This window comes from Planococcus citri, chromosome 4 (assembly GCF_950023065.1).
Source record: "Planococcus citri chromosome 4, ihPlaCitr1.1, whole genome shotgun sequence".
Classification (NCBI taxonomy): Eukaryota; Metazoa; Arthropoda; class Insecta; order Hemiptera; family Pseudococcidae; genus Planococcus; species Planococcus citri.
Genome location: NC_088680.1, coordinates 47,123,140 through 47,140,650, shown reverse-complemented (window position 1 = coordinate 47,140,650; position 17,511 = coordinate 47,123,140). Strand labels below are relative to the sequence as shown.

The 17,511-nt window shown below is 31.9% G+C and overlaps 1 protein-coding gene across 5 annotated transcripts in view; it reads left to right on the top strand.

Moving 5' to 3' along the window:
* The window catches only part of LOC135842556 (CUGBP Elav-like family member 3-A), a 222,793-nt gene that overhangs the window by 65,645 nt on the left and 139,637 nt on the right, over positions 1 to 17,511 (top strand). For 4 of the 5 annotated variants that reach the window (XM_065360070.1, XM_065360071.1, XM_065360067.1 and 1 more), the window contains one exon: positions 15,945 to 15,995. The exons of the other annotated variant lie outside the window; for it this stretch is intronic. The gene's annotated coding sequence lies outside the window, so the exon portion shown is untranslated. The remainder of the gene's footprint in view (positions 1 to 15,944; positions 15,996 to 17,511) is intronic. 5 annotated transcript variants of the gene reach the window in all.

Here is a 17,511-nt window from a genome sequence, read left to right as displayed (position 1 = left end):
CAGTAGTTATTGCTGGTTTTTCAAAATGAGTTGATAATTTTAAAAATAATTTTTGTTAGTACATATGTAATACTTGCCTACCTCGTATCTCCATTTTTGAAAAAATGTCTAATTTTTCAGTTACTTCGCAAAAATCTTACAAGTTTTTAAAGTATTTTTGTCATTTTTAATGTATTTGTGACGTTTTAGTTAATTCTCGCTGAATTTTAATAAAATTTTCTTCAATTTCATTAGTTTTTGAAAGGTTATTTTTAAAAGATTCATGCATTTAGAAATATATCATTATTTTCATTTGCAAATAGGATTTTTTGAAAAACTCGACAAAAATTCTGTGTTTTTGAGCTTTTTATTATTGTTTTCCAAGTTTTCATTAGGTACTTCTTGCGTAGGTTTTGGGCAAGTGTGGACTGGCCTTCAAAATTGTATCCCCTCTCTCTTATGAATTTTTCTTCACCTTTTTTTTCAAGTTTGGGTACTTGAATTGAAGTTGTGCAATTGATTTTGGTTTTTGTCTTTTTATTCGATTTCGCAAAATTATTCAACCTGACAGAAACAAGACTACAGGGTTTTTCTCCGGGGGGGGGGGGGCTAATGATTTGCTATGGAAAAAAAATTTGTACCAATTTTACCGCATGAAATGATAACTTTTTTAAAGTGACATAAAAGATGGAAATTACAATTTTATCGATGCTGTATAATTCGCATTGAGGCTTATAAAAAATTGTTGTTTTTTTTTTTAATTTATAGAAGTTTCAAAAATGAATTTTTTTGGTTCAGTTGACCCGAGCCAAAAGAGCTGGTGAATTGAATTGGACAAAACTAAAATTTACATAACATTCGAAAATAGATCTTTAGCCCAAATTTCAGGTGTTAAAGCACATTTTTCGATTTTTCGTGGATTTTTTAAAATCAAAGAGCCAAAAGTAGGACAAAAAAATCAAAATTTTACCAAATTGACCAATAAAGCTGAAAAGTTGGTGTGTGTTCTATTATTGACCTCCAAAATCAAGTGGAACCGGTTTCAAAGTGTTTTCAGCAGCTCTGGAGTCTGCAGTAGATTTTTGAAGATTGAAATTTTCATAAAATTTTATCCAATGAAGTTTGGAAAGCTAAAATTCACTGCATCTACCAACTATATCTCAACTTGAACATTCTAAGTCAATTAGAGGTAGTTTCAAGCCATTTCTGAACCTCCAGAAATTGTTTGAAAATTCCAGTTTCCCAAAAACGTCATAAAATTAATTAGTCCAGAGGGTCTTTACTAATCACTTAATCAGTATCAAGCATAGGTATACCTACTTGGTAAGTACCTAGTTAACTAATTTGCACGGTTTCAAGGCACCTTTCTGTAAATCAGAAATTTTCTGAATACGGCTGGAGGCTCCAGGACGGTCTGAAATAAGTGAATTTAGCTTCCCAACTTAATTGGATTAAATTTTGTGGAAATTTATTTTTCAAAAATCTGCTGGAGGCTTCAGAATTCAAAATCAGATTTTAATAATCAGAATCAATGTATGAGTAAAATTTACTGAAATGATAGGTTTTTGAAATCAAAATAAAATTTACAGGAAAATGATGATTTTCAGTTTTTTAAATATTTTTACCTCCGCGCCCCCTCCCAAAAAAAGCTAAAGACAACTGAAATTTTAGTGACTGGAGCTTCAAAATATATGATACCTACCGACATTCGTTTCAAAAATGTTGATTCGTCATGTTCAGGGCTAGAAACAAGAAGAGTTTTGCTGATTCATATCGTATTCTCAATAACTTTCCTTACCTATCATGAAAATTCTCATCGCAAAAAATATGTATCAAAATTTTCTCATCGTCACAATTGCCAGCACAAAAAGGAAACTCTCGAAACTCCCATCTCGATAAAAAAAAACCTGTACGTATATTTTAAATCTCCATCGCAGCTGAAATTATATACTTTCACGTGGAGCACTAGGGTAGATATAGCAACAGTTCGAGATTATAGGCTACCTGTTACGGCTAGTTAAAATGCACCTCGACAACGTTTGTTCAATATGTGGAACATATCCAGGAAACTTTCAGCTTTTCGTGCAACAGTTTTAGCTCTCGACCGAGCATATAAAAGCCTTTCAGTGTTTTTGAAGCTTGAATATATTACCTATGCAGCGTTCACGATTAGTATTTAATGAGTTTTTTGTCACTTCAGTTCGAAGTTATTGTGGTTAAATTTTGACTATAGTTTTTTGATGATGTAGTCTACCAGAACTGAGTATGGAAGGGCTGAAAAAAATATTCACTTTCATTGGTGAAAAATGCATAAAATTTCATCCGACTAATTTGGTTGATTAACGTCGCTTCTTTTATAATGAGTGGATCTGGATATCACTACACGGATGTTTTCAAGTTTTCATCAATCAAAGGTCAAGTTCTTCGAAATTTAATTATGCAAATCATTCAAAAGTAAGTGCATATTGCACCAATGCTCACGCAGACAGATTAATATAGCATGAAGTGCATCGCACAGCTTAATATCCACCTGGTGGGTGCTTTGATTGTGATCCACCCCTTTTATAAAATCACGTGCAGTAAACCAAATTACACGCGAGCTTATTCGAAGGGAAAGGGATTGATGCTCTCTTCAATATCGCACATTTCGTCGTTTCTTTTTAGTACGATGCTCTACAGAAGTATTTCAAATCAGAATTCCACACGTCAAATTTCATTATTAGCCTTTCCACAACTTTTTTGATGAGACCAAAATTTAAAATGTTGCTCAGATCTCAACTAATTTTAAGTATTTACAATTTTTCCATCAGCTTTAGGCATCAATGAGTCCAAAAAAAAAAAATTGTCACGATAAAATGTTACCACCACTTTATGCTCAACTCTCTCTAATAATCAAAACATAATCACGATAAATGAATTTTCGGCTGTTTTTCTTTACACTTTGTCACGCTTAATCAAATTCCTAGACAAATTTGTTTAATTTTCTTTTCATGTTTTCAATGCCGTTCTCTGTTCTCGTCTCTCGAGGTTTTTGTTTTAAGACTTTTAATCAAAATTTCACAAAACATTTTCTGGTACCTAACTTTACAGAATACGCGAGCATTTTACTCGTAAGTCATTTCCTGTCAAAAGTTCTTTTTATTTATTTTTAAAAAAGAGTTCATTTTTTTTCCTTCAATTTTTCTTTCCACGAGGCGAGTAGGTATTTACTTAGGTACCTATTATTTCTATTTCAACTCGTAAAACGTAGCGAAATAAAAGCTAATTTCTACGAAAGGAATATAAAGTTGGGTAATTTGACTGAACTGAAGAAAAAATTTCATTTTAGATATTTATGGCTCGTGTTTATTTCTGGAAACAATGCAGTTTTTCCAATAGGTATCAGTCTGCGATGAATGGATGGGTAAAAAATATGAACCTTTCAAAAGGACGAATTTTTTCGCTTTTGAATTGATTCGAGCAATTTATAGATACCTAAACGCACGCAACGATGATGCTAATTCAGTCAGTTCCTTTTTTTTTGTCGTTGATACTTTATCGAATTAAATTTCTCGAATAAGACGAATAAAAAAATATTTCTTAATAATCGTGACTCGTGAAAGTTGGCTCAATGACCTCTCAATAACTTCACAAAGGATTGATTTACCTATGTATACGAAAACACCATATTATTCAACGTGAAAATAACCATTAATTAAGGCTACCTGTTCGAATCTACAGCAATGGCACGATAGGTAGCCCAGCTTGGTCAAAAATGCCAATAAAAATGGTTAGGTATTCAGATTACAGTGTATTCTTTCCATATTCGAATAAAATACACCGGGCAACGGGGTTTCTTGGTGGAAGATAAATTAGTCGGCTTTGGTATACATAGTTATACATAACAAAGAAACCGCATGTAGGAAAAGTCGGTCTATAGAGTCGTATTTCAATATTGAGACACTGGATTAGCAAAGTTTATAGTTTACAGTTTTCTAATAATCGTCGAATTAAGTTTCCATTCATTTTACCAACTTTACGAATAATGGTGAAATTAGAATTTTCCGGCCCATATACGAGGATGGGGTTTAAGGTACTGTGCCATATACCCACCGATACCTCTATACCAACTATCTATATAGGTAGGGAGGTACACATAAATATTAAGCACGTGTCTTTAGAAATCTCCCTCTTATGTATCGGTGAGGCAAGTTTATCGATTTTTAACCCTTAAAAAAAATGATAATTTTCAAAGATTCGATTCGAACAACAAAAAAAAAGAGTTGAAACTTGATAGGTAGGTAGGTATTTAGATACGTACTTGAATGAAATACCTAAAACAAAAATTCTTATATTTTGCATAAATGTTTTTTGATACCCGGGTCAGCAATCGTTGATGGTGTTATGGTTATTTTAATTAAAACTCGACACGATGGAATCAACAACAATACCAAATTTCCATCGCGTCTGCAATTTAGTTAGAAATGCGCTCCGGTATCGTTTATTTTTCTAACAGCTGGCCATGCGTGAAAGACAAATATTTTGGTTTTACCGGAACGACTCTACAAAACTAGCCAACTTATAGTGTACGCGATATTTTTAAATACCTTTTGCCATTGTTGACTTTGGTTGTTTTATTATTCGTCGGCGGCGCTTAATTAAAATCATAAATACGTCGAAATTTCGTCGACACTGGCGTTATAATTTGATTTGAAAATTTTCAATTCGTAAGTTTTACGCGAGTACTTGACATAAATTTTACTGTATACAGGGTGTCCTTTTAGGGGAGAGAGACTTTGTTTATCTGCTTTTTAGAATTTGGAAAAAAGACGAAGTCTAGCGAGAAGTTACAGTCATGATGAAAATACAAAGTATGTGGTAAAAATTTTCAATAGTCTAAGTTCGCATTGCTCTCATAAAAAATGTGCATGCAACTACCCATAAGATATTTTGAGTCAATTTTCAACACCGTATTTCAAAACATTCGTGAGAGGATAGATTTGTACAAGAAATCATTCACATTATCTAATTAATGTTTTTCATGTTTATTCACTCGATTAATTTTGATATACTAGAAGTGACGATTTACATTGGAGCTCTTTACTCCTCACCCATTGATAGTATCTACTGTGAAGCTGCAGAACTACCCTCAAATTTCAGAAAATCACTAGTAACAAATAAATTCATTACATAAGTCTCTCAGCTAATCCATCACATCCCCTCCAAAATCGTATCTCAATATACAGCTTACATCATTTACAACAAAATGACAACCCACTTGCCAAGTTCATCTCTGAAATAAAAAACCTTGAAATTGATATTAAAAATCTCATTCAAAACCTCATAACCTACCCTCCTTGGCTATTAAAGCCCCATACAAATTGATTTTCAATTGAGAAATTATCCAAAAAAAAAAAAAAAACATTCCCTATTAGAAATTAAAAGCCACTATCTTGAACTCATATCAAACTACACAGAATTCAATTTTAGTATGATTTACTGATGGTTCTAAAATCTCTAACCTACATACCGGATAAGCTTTCTCAATAACTAAATGAAAAAATTTTCAATTTTAAAATTCATGAGGTCTCTTCAATATATACTGCCGAACTTCTTGCAATTCACCATTGTCTTTTGAACATATCCACCACACAGCTTGAAAACAAAAACTTTTCAATACAAAAAGACTCTCTTAGCTCTTTGATCTCAATACAAAACATTTTTTCAGATTACCCTACTGTTCAAAATATTCACAAAATTCTGCTAGATCTCCAAAATTCAAACCACGCCATCCACCTTATGTATACTGCTAGTCATGTCGGCGTTGCTGAAGGAAATGAAATTGTTGACACCTATGAAAAATCAGCCACTAACCCCCTTCCTTCACAATTTTCACCCCTGACGATATAAAATCCTTCTTTACACAAAATACTCACTCTAAATGGCAACATTTCTGGTCATCACAGACATCAAACAAACTCTTTCAACACAAAAAAACAATCTACCTCTGGAAGAACCTTGATCACTTAAACAGAAGAGAAGAAATAATTATAACCCGTCTAAGAATAGGTCACTCTAAAATCACACACAACCATCTCTATCAAAAAATTCCAAAACCCCCCAGTCAATTCTGTGAAAATGAACCTACATCCATCCAACATTTACTATTCACCTGTCCTGAATTACAGCAAACAAGACTATTTCTCCAAATAGACTCAAATTCAATGACTATCCCAGATAACCCTTCTGAAATCCAAAAATTCATAACCCTACAAAAAAACACCAACTTAATAGACCAAATCTTAATCCCTTTCTCCACGGGTGTAATAATCATGCAATTATAAACACCAAAAAAATTCTCATTTTCTATCCAAGAAATAAATTAATTCACCTCTATTGACTGAAATTTTTGGGTAGGACAAAGAAAAATTGAACGTACGTGAGCATTTAAAAGTAAAGGAGCAGTCCATTTTGGGTACAGAATTCCATTTCAAGAGTTTTGTTGAGTTTTTGAAACTTTAAATTTGACTCATTTTTCATGAAGAAATTGAAATCTAAAAAAATTAAGATGAGAAGTTGAAAGGCTTGCACACAATTTTTATTCATTGGAATCAACCGATTCTCAAGCCTTACAGACCTTAGGACCAACTTTTGAATTTTCCAGTTGTGAAAAAAATTGTCATCAAATTGTCAAAATAAAATCTTTAAAAATCCAAAATTTTTCTAGTTTTTTTTTTTTTTCAAATTGGGATTTTTCGTTTGGCAAACGGGCTACCGTGAAAACCTGAAATTAGAATTACCTCTGATTTTTTACCTTCTCATAATCCACAGGAGGTGGTTCGAAGTCATTCTGATACTTCCATTAGACTTTCAAATTTCCCAGTTCTACAAAAAAAAAAAAAAAACAATGGTTGAAATAATTGATTCGAAGCAGCAGATATTATAAAAACTTATCAGTTTTAGGACAACTCCATATTTTTTTGGGTGTGTTTTTTTTTTTGGTAGCGTCCTGATTACAAAAGAAACAAAATCATTTTCCACTTCAGAAAATTTCCTTTAAAATAAAGCCAAAGTTCATTTCAAATATTTTCAAATATTTTGTTTCCTAAAAATGAACATTTTTACTTAGGTATTCGTTTGATATTTGAACATTTTGATCCAAAATTATAGCAAATTTCATGATTTGGAATTTTTCCGTTTTGCGTACAGCAACAATCATTTTCATTCCTAAATTTTGACGTTTCAATATGATTAAGACTTTTGAGAATAAAAATACTACTTTTATTCCAGGAATTATTTAGTAAATATTGAACTTACTCGTATTTCAGGAGCAATTTTTTTCGAGTAGAATTTGTTAAGGCGAGTGAAATGATGTTCACATTCAATTCGAATATTTTTGAATAAGTATATCTGAATTTATTGGGAACCTACCTACTTCACTTCAAATATCAAAAAATAAAATGCCCAATATTTTACTTCATGCATGAGTACTGAGCATAACCCAGGGTTATCCTACTGATCCCCTCTTAAAATATTAATAAGTATTTTGATCAGATTGAAATTTAAAAATTCAAAAATATGAATTTTTCTGTGAGATGAACAGGTTTTTTTGACCACTTCTTTTTTATGGACACGCCAATTCTTGAAAGTTTCAAGTCCATAATTTTTTGAGCTTCCTCCCCATCCCAAAGAACCAAAAAATTTACTATCGCGTTCAAAAAGTCCTCTATTTGTTTCAAAATTGCCAAACAGAAGTCCTGTTTTTTTTTGCCAAACTTGCTGATAAATATCAAAAAGTGTCAATTTGTTAAAATAGTCCGAAGTGCTCATTTTTAGCACAATTTTGTTGAAAAGTGTCCCTTATATTGTCAAAATTTTCAAAAATTGTTCGTTTCTGAAAGGGGTTGATTTCAATCTTCAAAAGATGATCTTATTTCTAATTCATTTTTTTCCCTAAAAGTACTGAAAATTGAGAGAAATAACCAAAAACTTATCAATTTTCCCCAATTTGGCTTTCTAGTTCCTATAGCAAAAACCAACTTTCAATACAGAACAAAAATTATTGATGTTTCAGAGTCGAACTTGATTGAGTCCAAAAGACATCGATCTTTCGAGTTTCAATGAGATCAATCACCTGTTAATAGTGCTGATCAATAATCAATAATATTTTAAAAGTTCGAAAAATTTATTTTCAGCATTCGATCAATTGATAATCAATCATGATTATCAATTGATCAGGATCACCAACACGAACCATTCTCTTGGAAGGAACTGGACGAAACTCTGAAAACATCCTCAAATGGAAAAGTATAGGTACGAGGCCCCCTAAATTTGGCTCAGAGGTTCACACAGACTATATAATACCTATCTGAATTTAATGGTGCTGAATTTTATTTTGGTTCTTTCGAGAAATACCAACACGCTAGATCAAAAAAATTGCCAGACATAAATTTATATGCAAATTACGAGTACAAAATTGAAAAATCCAAAAATTTACTTATAGGTACGTATTGAATGGATTCAGAGCTCCTCAAGACCCCCACCAATTAATTATTAAAGATCAAAAATAGGGCATAAACCATAGTTCATTTTTTTCATCTCCATTTGATTGAATTTCAATTTTTTCTGGGAAAATAGATCAATTTTGGATTTTTTAAAAATCACCTAAAATCAAAAAATGAAATTCAGCATTTGAAAATTGATAAGATTGTTCTTCAAAACTGGCGGATATTTCAATAAAAAAATAACTAAGTCAAGTTTTAAGCTCAATTATTCAGCATCACTTTTGAAAAAGGTCACGCCTACTCTCGAAGAATGGTGTTCAAAATTCATTGCAGAAATCTAATAAAATTATTTTTTTACACGTTTTGATTGCAAAATATTAGGGAAAAAATGCAAACAAATAAACTTCATCAATTTTAATGTACCTAGATACCACCTACCTACTCGAGTACTCGTACTTTGTTTTAAATACCCATCATCATTACAACAGACTATTCCAATTTCAGCACTCAACTAAACAGTCACCTAATAAAATCCAATCTACGTGCATAATTCTCTTTCAAGTTTATTCTTTTCATGTCCTCCCCTTCCCCTCCCCCATCGACGGAACAATATTAAATATACGTATTTATAAACCGTCGTCGTCTCGAAGTAAAATTTCGCGAAAATAACGATACTAATCCGCATTATTTTCAATCAACGCTGAAAAAGCAGAATTAAAAAGTAAAATGGCCCGAAGGTGCTTTTGCGAGTATAAATCGAAAAAGGATCAACGAAAAACATTGCAATCGTACTCGACGAAAGAGAAACTTGCAACAAGATATCATTTTCCTTCTTATATATATAGGTACTCGTATTTCTACTTCATTTTCGGAGGAAAGCTTAAAGTAAAAGTTGTATATACGTGACCGATATAAACCCGCCACGTTGGAAATTCTTTCTTTATAAAAGTGTAGGTATAAATCCGCGTGTATATAGCTTCCGGCGAAATGATTCCTTTGAAATATTTTAATTGAAATAAAAAGGTGACGAAAAATCATTGCATCGTGATTAATAACACTTCATCAATCGACCCCATTCATCCTTGTCAATTGCTTTGCTTTTTTTTCCACTAGTACCCCTATAAATAGGCACAGGGTATAGGTCTAGGTATACGATATAGCTGTTCATGGAAACATTCGGCATTTATCTCGTATTTCCTTTCAATTATCCGCTAATGCGATTTTTTTTTCAAACAACTGTATGCACGAAGAATATTAATTTCACCTCTAGCATATTCTGCTTTTAAAAATGTGCCTAATGGGGAGTGAATTTTATACGCCTGCGTACCCACTTTTCGTAGTAACTTACACTGAAAAAAAAATGTAATTTTCAATCTTTTTTTTTCAACCATATTTTCGTATTCAAATTTTCTTCTATTTTAGCTCGGGGATGCTATTAAAAATATAATAATTGAAACAGTTGAGAAAAAAAAAGCATAAGATATACACTTCAAAGTGAAAGATATACCTTATTATCTTGCGGCGTAGAAATCAGCTGTAGTTTGTTTTTGATGTATAAACTTAAGCGTTCAGGCATGAAATAATCATTAGCGATTGTTTCGGGGATATTTTTCTCTATCTCTTTGCGCATCGTCGTCGTCGCGACCATGAAAACCCATATAATTCACTTTCAACGTGATTTTACGTACTTTTTGTTTTTATTATGCGATTTTTTTCAACGCATAATTATAATTGGATGTTTAACTTTACGCCAATTTGGTGTATAACATAAAGACAGACTGAGAATCAAGTAGGGGGGAAAAAATCGTAGAAAAAGTTTCGCCAGCTAACAGCATTCTTCCGCGTGTTTGTTTTCTTTCTACGTGCATATTATTATGTAAATAAATCACCACTCGCTTTGAATATCTTATTTTGGCGTATTATAAACGAGGTATTTCACGACGATGCCACTATCATCCGCATCTCTTCGCTCTTCTCTTCTTACACCGTGACGAGTATGAAGGTATAAGGCACGCGTATTTAATCCATTCTTTGAAGTGAATTCAATTAACGGATGGGAAAATAAAACTCCAAATATTGGTCAAAGTATCGCATTTAATATGTAAACGGAATATAGTATATGTTGTAGTTGTTAGATATACATCTATATTTACCCAGTTATTATATTCGGAGTAAATACTGTAGACGTAGCTACCCCTATTCTAACTTGCTTCAGTTTTCCGCTTTCTTTTGCATAGGGAGAGTACACCGTGCAGTCTAATATGTTTATTGTTTTTAGATTTCCTTTTCCGCTTATTTTAAGTAGGTATTATACGCGTCGTGTTTACGCATTTTTATCCATAAGTAGGTACGTATGCTTTTTCTTTCCACTCGTCGCGATACATGCATACTCGTACGAGTAGTTTAAAGATTAGCCCCTTTTTATTCGTTATCATGTATTTTGCTATATTTGTTGTTCTGCTGCATACTTCGATGCTTAGGTATTTGCTGACTCTGAGAGTCCGACGGTTCAGAAACATATGTGGGGTGTTTTGGACACGAAAATGCTGCAACACGAATTGCACAAATGTATGAAAGTTTGTTTACACGTTCGATTCGAAGGGTGGAATTATTCGATAACGAGCATCGGTATGTCTTTCTTGTATTTGTGGGCTATATGCATGAAGCTTTTTTAAAAGAGGGGAAAATACAGGATCAGGGGCATAGGGTCGAGAAAACTCGATAGGAGTACTTCTATGAATGAAAGTTGACCTCTTTAACCCTTCGATTACAACTCAGAAAATCCTCAAGCATAAAAAAAACACGTACGAGTAAGTTAGGTACCTATAGTTAAGCGTCAGTGAACTTTTAAAAAATTCGAACGTCATTTTCGCATTGTTCTGAAAAAACTAAATGAAAAAAAACTCACAACATGAAAAAAAATGTTTTTGAACAAAACGCAGAACAGAGATGAGAAATCATTAAAAACAAACTGGGGAACAGAACACTGAACAGGACAAATCACGGTGAGAAAAACTAAAATCATTTTTCAACCTGTGAGTGATCATTTCGAACACGTTTATGGAAGAAAAAAACATTCACGCAAAGCGTGAGAGACCGACTTTTCTTCAAATACAAATCTTTTACGATCAAATCGAGCCCCTTTTTTCGAAAACGTTGGTATAGCAATTGATCTGTTCACAATCGAATCGAATCATTTACGAACGATTGGTGATTAAATAAATTGATTGATTTCTTGGTGAATCATTCGCAAAGTGCAAACGGATCAATTAGATTACGATTGATTCGGTTTTTGTGAAACTAAATTGTATAGGAATTGATCTGTTTTCAAGCGAAGTGAATCGAATCGAATCGAATCATTCACAACCGATTGACGATTGGACAAATTGATTAATTTCTAAGAGAATCACTCGCGAACGAATTGATTCGTATAAGTGACTCATTCACGAACGAATCGATTCATGTACTTGATTCTTAGTGAATCATTCATGAACGAATTGAATAATTTTTGGTGAATCATTCGCGAACGAATCGATTTATTTACTTGATTTTTAGTGAATCATTCACGAACGAATTGAATAATTTTTGACGAATCATTCGCGAACGAATTGAATAAGTTTTGGTTTTTCAGTGAATCATTCACGAACGAATTGGATTATTTTTGGTGAATCATTCGCGAAAAAATTGAATAATTGTTGGTGAATCATTCGCGAACGAATTGATACGTATAAGTGACTCGTTCACGAACGAATTGAATAATGTTTGGTGAATCATTCGCGAACGAATTGAATAAGTTTTGCTTTTTAGTGAATCATTCACGAACGAATTGAATTATTTTTGGTGAATCATTCGCGAACGAATTGAATAAGTTTTGGTGGATCATTCGCGAACGGATTGAATAATTTTTGTTGAATCATTCGCGAACGAACTGATTCGTATGAGTGACTCGTTCACGAACGCGTCGATTCATTTACTTGATTTTTGGTGAATCATTCACGAACGATTCGAATCATTTTTGGTGAATCATTCGCGAACGAAATGATTCATAAATTGAAGAATTGAATAATTCGTTTGCGACTGGTTCTTTAAAAAAATTAATCGATTCGTTCATGAATGATAGCCGTTCCTGAGAAATTCAATTTTAAATGAATTTTGTGCACAGTCACCCCATGAAAATTTCCAAAAGCCTAGTTTTGTTTGTAATTACGCTCGAAAGCTGCAAAGTTTTGAATCATAGTGAAAGTGATTGTAGAAAATGAAATGGAAAATTTTGAACATTGTAACAAAACGCACAAAATGACAATTGAAAACTACTGAAAACTTGAAAAATGAAATTAAAAACTGTGAGCGAAATCTATAACTTTGAAAATCTATATATGTAGCTAAAGCTCTGAAGATAAAGTGGAAAACTGAAAATAGAATTGAAAACTTTACAAGTGAAATGTAAAACTTTCAAAAATTAAGTGAGGGTCTTTGAAAATGAAATCGAAAATTAAAAACAAGTTTAGAACTGAAAATGATATTAAAAATTCTGAAAAGATGAAATTTTAAAATAAAATTGAAAAATGAAAGTAGAAGTGCGATCTAAAAATAAAATTAAAAACAAAAAATGAGACCAAAAACATTGAAAATTGAACCAAACACTGAAAAAAAAAATCAAAAAATGATAAGTACTCGTATTTAGTTGAATTGAAAAATCTGAATATAAAATCAAAATCAAAAACTGAAAATAAAATCTAAAACTGAAAATTCTAAAAGAAAATCAATAACAGAAAGTAAATGGAAAATTTTGAAAATAACTCTGAAAAATAAGATCAACAAAAGAAAATGAATCCGAAAATTTTGAATACCACCTATTAAATCAAAGCTGAATATAAAATCAAAAAAATTAAATTAAATTGAAAGAAAAAACTGAAAACACAATCAAAACCTAGGAATCAAAAACTCACAAAATGAAAATCAAACACTGCGAGTAAAATCAAAACCTTCAAAAAAAAATCTAAAGATTCTAAAAGTCAAATGGACGTCTTCAGAGCAGTCATGAAACAGAAAATTTTGAAAATAAAACTGAAATCTAAAAAAAAAATAAAAATGAACTCAGAAACTGAAAACAAAATAAAAAATTCTGAAAAGATCAAAAACTGTAGGAAATGAAAAAAGAAATCAATAACTAAAAATGATATCAAGTATAAAACCACAACAGAAAATGAAACCAAAAGCAGAAAATGTAATTAAAAATAATTCTGAACATTAAAATCAGGGGTCGAAAATAAAACATAAAACTCAAACTGAAATCGAAAACTGAAGACGAAATTGAGAACTAAGAACTGAAATTCAGATTCAAAACCCAAAATGAAATTGCAAATTCTGAAATGATCAAAAACTGTCAATGATATTTTCTGTCGAGCTTTTGATTTTTGGTCTTCCATCTCATTCTTTGTTTTAGACATCATTTATAGATTTTGAATTTTGAAAAAAGTGGTAGTAAAACTTGAAATGAAAACAAACTCAAAACAGAAAAATTGAAAATAATAGCAAAAAACTCTGAAAATAAAATTCAAAACTGAAATCCAGAAAATAAAAATTGTAAAAGGACCCAAAATTGGAGATGAAATCAAGAAAATAAAACTGTAATTTGAAAATGAAAAAAAAAAACAAACGAAAACTCGGAAAATCAAATTAAAAATTCAGATCAAAATTTGAAAATGAAATTGAAAAATCCTGAAAGTGAAATTTAAAATTGAAAAAATTGAGAACTCGATCGAAAAGAAAACAAAAATTTTGTATAGGTAGGTACTTGATCAAAATCTGAAGATAAAATTGAGAACTGATGGCAAATAAAATTAACAAAAATTAATGGATTAATTGATTGACAATAATTACATATCTATTATCTAAGTATAATAATTATCTATCAATTGTATTTTAACGTATTGAATTAAGTACACGAATGACTGCTAAATCGTTCTCCACTGCACGCATTAAATGATACCTAATAAAAGTCAGTTCACTCCTATTGATTTAAACCCTCTTTTCTCGAACGAACCATGCAAAAAAAATTAAATGTTGTCACCTCTCACACATTTAATCATTCTAATACATATAAAACCCATCAAGTATAAATCTACCGTTAGATAGGTAGGTAGGTTTAGGTACTTCGTATCTCTAAATAATAGTATCACCGCAGACGAAAAAAATCACTTTAAAAAAGGCCACCTACACCTTTTTCCTCAGCATTCGAATCAAACACCTCGGTTAATTGGCCAGAGCACTAAACCCTTTGACATGTAATACGACCGAACGTACTCGTATTTTTAGAATAATCAAAGTATAATACAGAACGTAATTCGGCATTAGAAAAAAGTTTAGTTCGCAACTGCCAAATTAAGGGTAATAGAATCGAAACAAGCCGGTTAACAACAACAGAAAAGAGAAAAAAACGCTTCAGAAAAAAAAACAACCTCGCGCAAGTACAACGTACAGCTTTTAAAAGCTGAAAGTTTGATGGAGTCTCGCTGTCAGTAATTCCAGATAAGACCGGAATACAATTTATTAAAAGAGACTTCATTGATTTGATTTGAATCGAACGCTTTTCTGATTTCTGTATAGTATTTTCCTTTCTGCACGCACAACTCTATGATACCGCGCGCATCAGCTCTTTTTTTATTTGCTTTTACTATGTACGGTTACGGTATGGTTTGGTCTACGAGTATATACGTATGCGATGTGTACCCTGACTGAGCGAGGTACACGGGGTTGATAGCTTTCCCTCCTCCAATTTCTTTGATATCTTTATAAATATACAGACCGTATCGGTTTGTTATTTCTCTTTTATATTTATTAGCCGTAACTATTCCAAAAAAAAAAAAAAAAAAAAAAACATACAAAGAATACGCTTAACGAATACGTGTTTTTTTATTGGATAAAGTTTACATTGTAAGATTTAATTTTTTCCTTCGATGACAAACCGGAGAATAAAATTGCTAAAAAAATTTATCGGTATTTAATTTCGTATAATTTAACGAGCTGCGTTCAATTTCCACTGGTATAATTCATGAAACTTGGATTCTGGGTCCATTTTTATGGCATTTCGTTCAATTTTGCAGCTAAAATGTAACATTAAATTTATACAAAAAAATCCGAATTGATCAATTTTTTGAAAAGAGTTCACCTTAAAACAAGTTTTGTGTTGAATAATGATGATCTACCTGATACATAATAGGTCGAGTTGATAAAAATTTTAAAGTTTTCTTCATTCAAAATATTTTTGAAACATTAGCTTACCATGAACTTTTTTCCAACCTGACGCCTCGAAAAATTATTTCAAAAATACCGAATAGTTTACCTAATTAATTGAAAAATTATTTTTTTGAAATTCAAACTATATAGATAGGTACCTACTTATTTCAACACAAAAATAAGTAATCAGGTATAATTTTAAACAAAATATTCAGAAAATTTAATAACTGTTCGTACTTTCAGGACGATTTGAAGCCCATTTTGAAAAATAATTAACCCAGGACACGATGATCGGTAAGAAATTGATAATAACTACCTTTAGTGTAGCATGCTCTGGCTGAAACCAGCTTTAGCGTATATTTGCTTCGGCTTAACTCCATACAAAAAGATCTGTGATATAGGTACTCGTCTCATTAAATTACATTCGATCGACCATTGAAAATGCACCTCCACGAAATACTTACTTATGTAGGTAATACCCACGTACTCAATTTTAGGTAGGTATATTTGGCATATGCATACGTTCAATACACCCTTCGTCAATCTCTCTATTATCTTTACAAGCGATATAATACCTACTCGTACGTATTACGTATGTATAAAATAAAAGCAAATTCATTAGGTAATGGAAATTGAAGGAAAATTCATCTCCATCCCTCATGGTTTTATCATCCTGTAGATGGATGTTTTCATGCTCATTGATTATGAGCTATGAGCACCGATACATATTATAGGGGTTTAGGTTTAATTATATAAGATATGCTTTGTTGCTTTGCTGCTTTTGCTGCGGATTCAATCATCGTAACCGCAAAAACCGAAAAGTACCGAGTAAGCGTAGTAAATTTGATCGAAACGTTGAGGTTTTATCATTTTCCGAAACTCGACCACGGAGAAAAAAAGCACTTATTCGCCGTGCATTCTGACCAACAACATTACTCCGGATGTAATTTCAAGTTGAAACTTTTCTCATTGAAAATTTACTTTTGGTTTACGAAAATGAATTAGCGGTTTTTCGTAAAGCAACGCAAGGTGCACCGGCACCGTCGTCCTATTTCCACTTTCCACCACCTAAAACCCACCTTTTCACTTTCTTAAAAGGTTTAGCCAAATTAAAAAAGCTTGAAAAAAGTCAACGGTAACTTTTTTTACGCCTAAAACCGACCTTACAATTAATTTCGTAATTTCATTTATGATTTTTCCCCCCATTCGGTGTGTCATAGGTAGGTATAAAAAGGATGGTTTTTGTATCATCGCTCGGTGGGAACAAAAAAAAGTTTCTAATCGGTTTATCCAGTGACCTATGTACGAGTACCTATCGTTCAAGGTTATATGAATATTCAATTTCTAAAAATGAAAAAAAATACCCACCCTAAAGGATGGTTTTTGTATCATCGTTGGGAACAAAAAAAGTTTCTAATCGGTTTATCCAGTGACCTATGTACCTATCGTTCAAGGTTATATGAATATTCAATTTCTAAAAACGAAAAAAGTACCATCCTATTCCGTAAACATAACATTTTATACAGAATCATTATGGATGGAATTTCGATGAAAAATTCAACCATCAGTTTACCTACCTATATTGAGGTGTATGTCTAGGTACGTACCTACATTAGTATAGGGTCCTTAAAATAATATAGGTAACCGTTGGATGGTCATTTTTAAATACTTAAATAGGTGGACGTAATAACGTCACTAAATAATGTGGGAAATTTTCCAAATGACCGATTTTCGGTTCCTGTAATACCTACTTACTTACCCACTTTAGATATGCAGGTATATATTTGGTTGCTTATGCAACTATAATGAG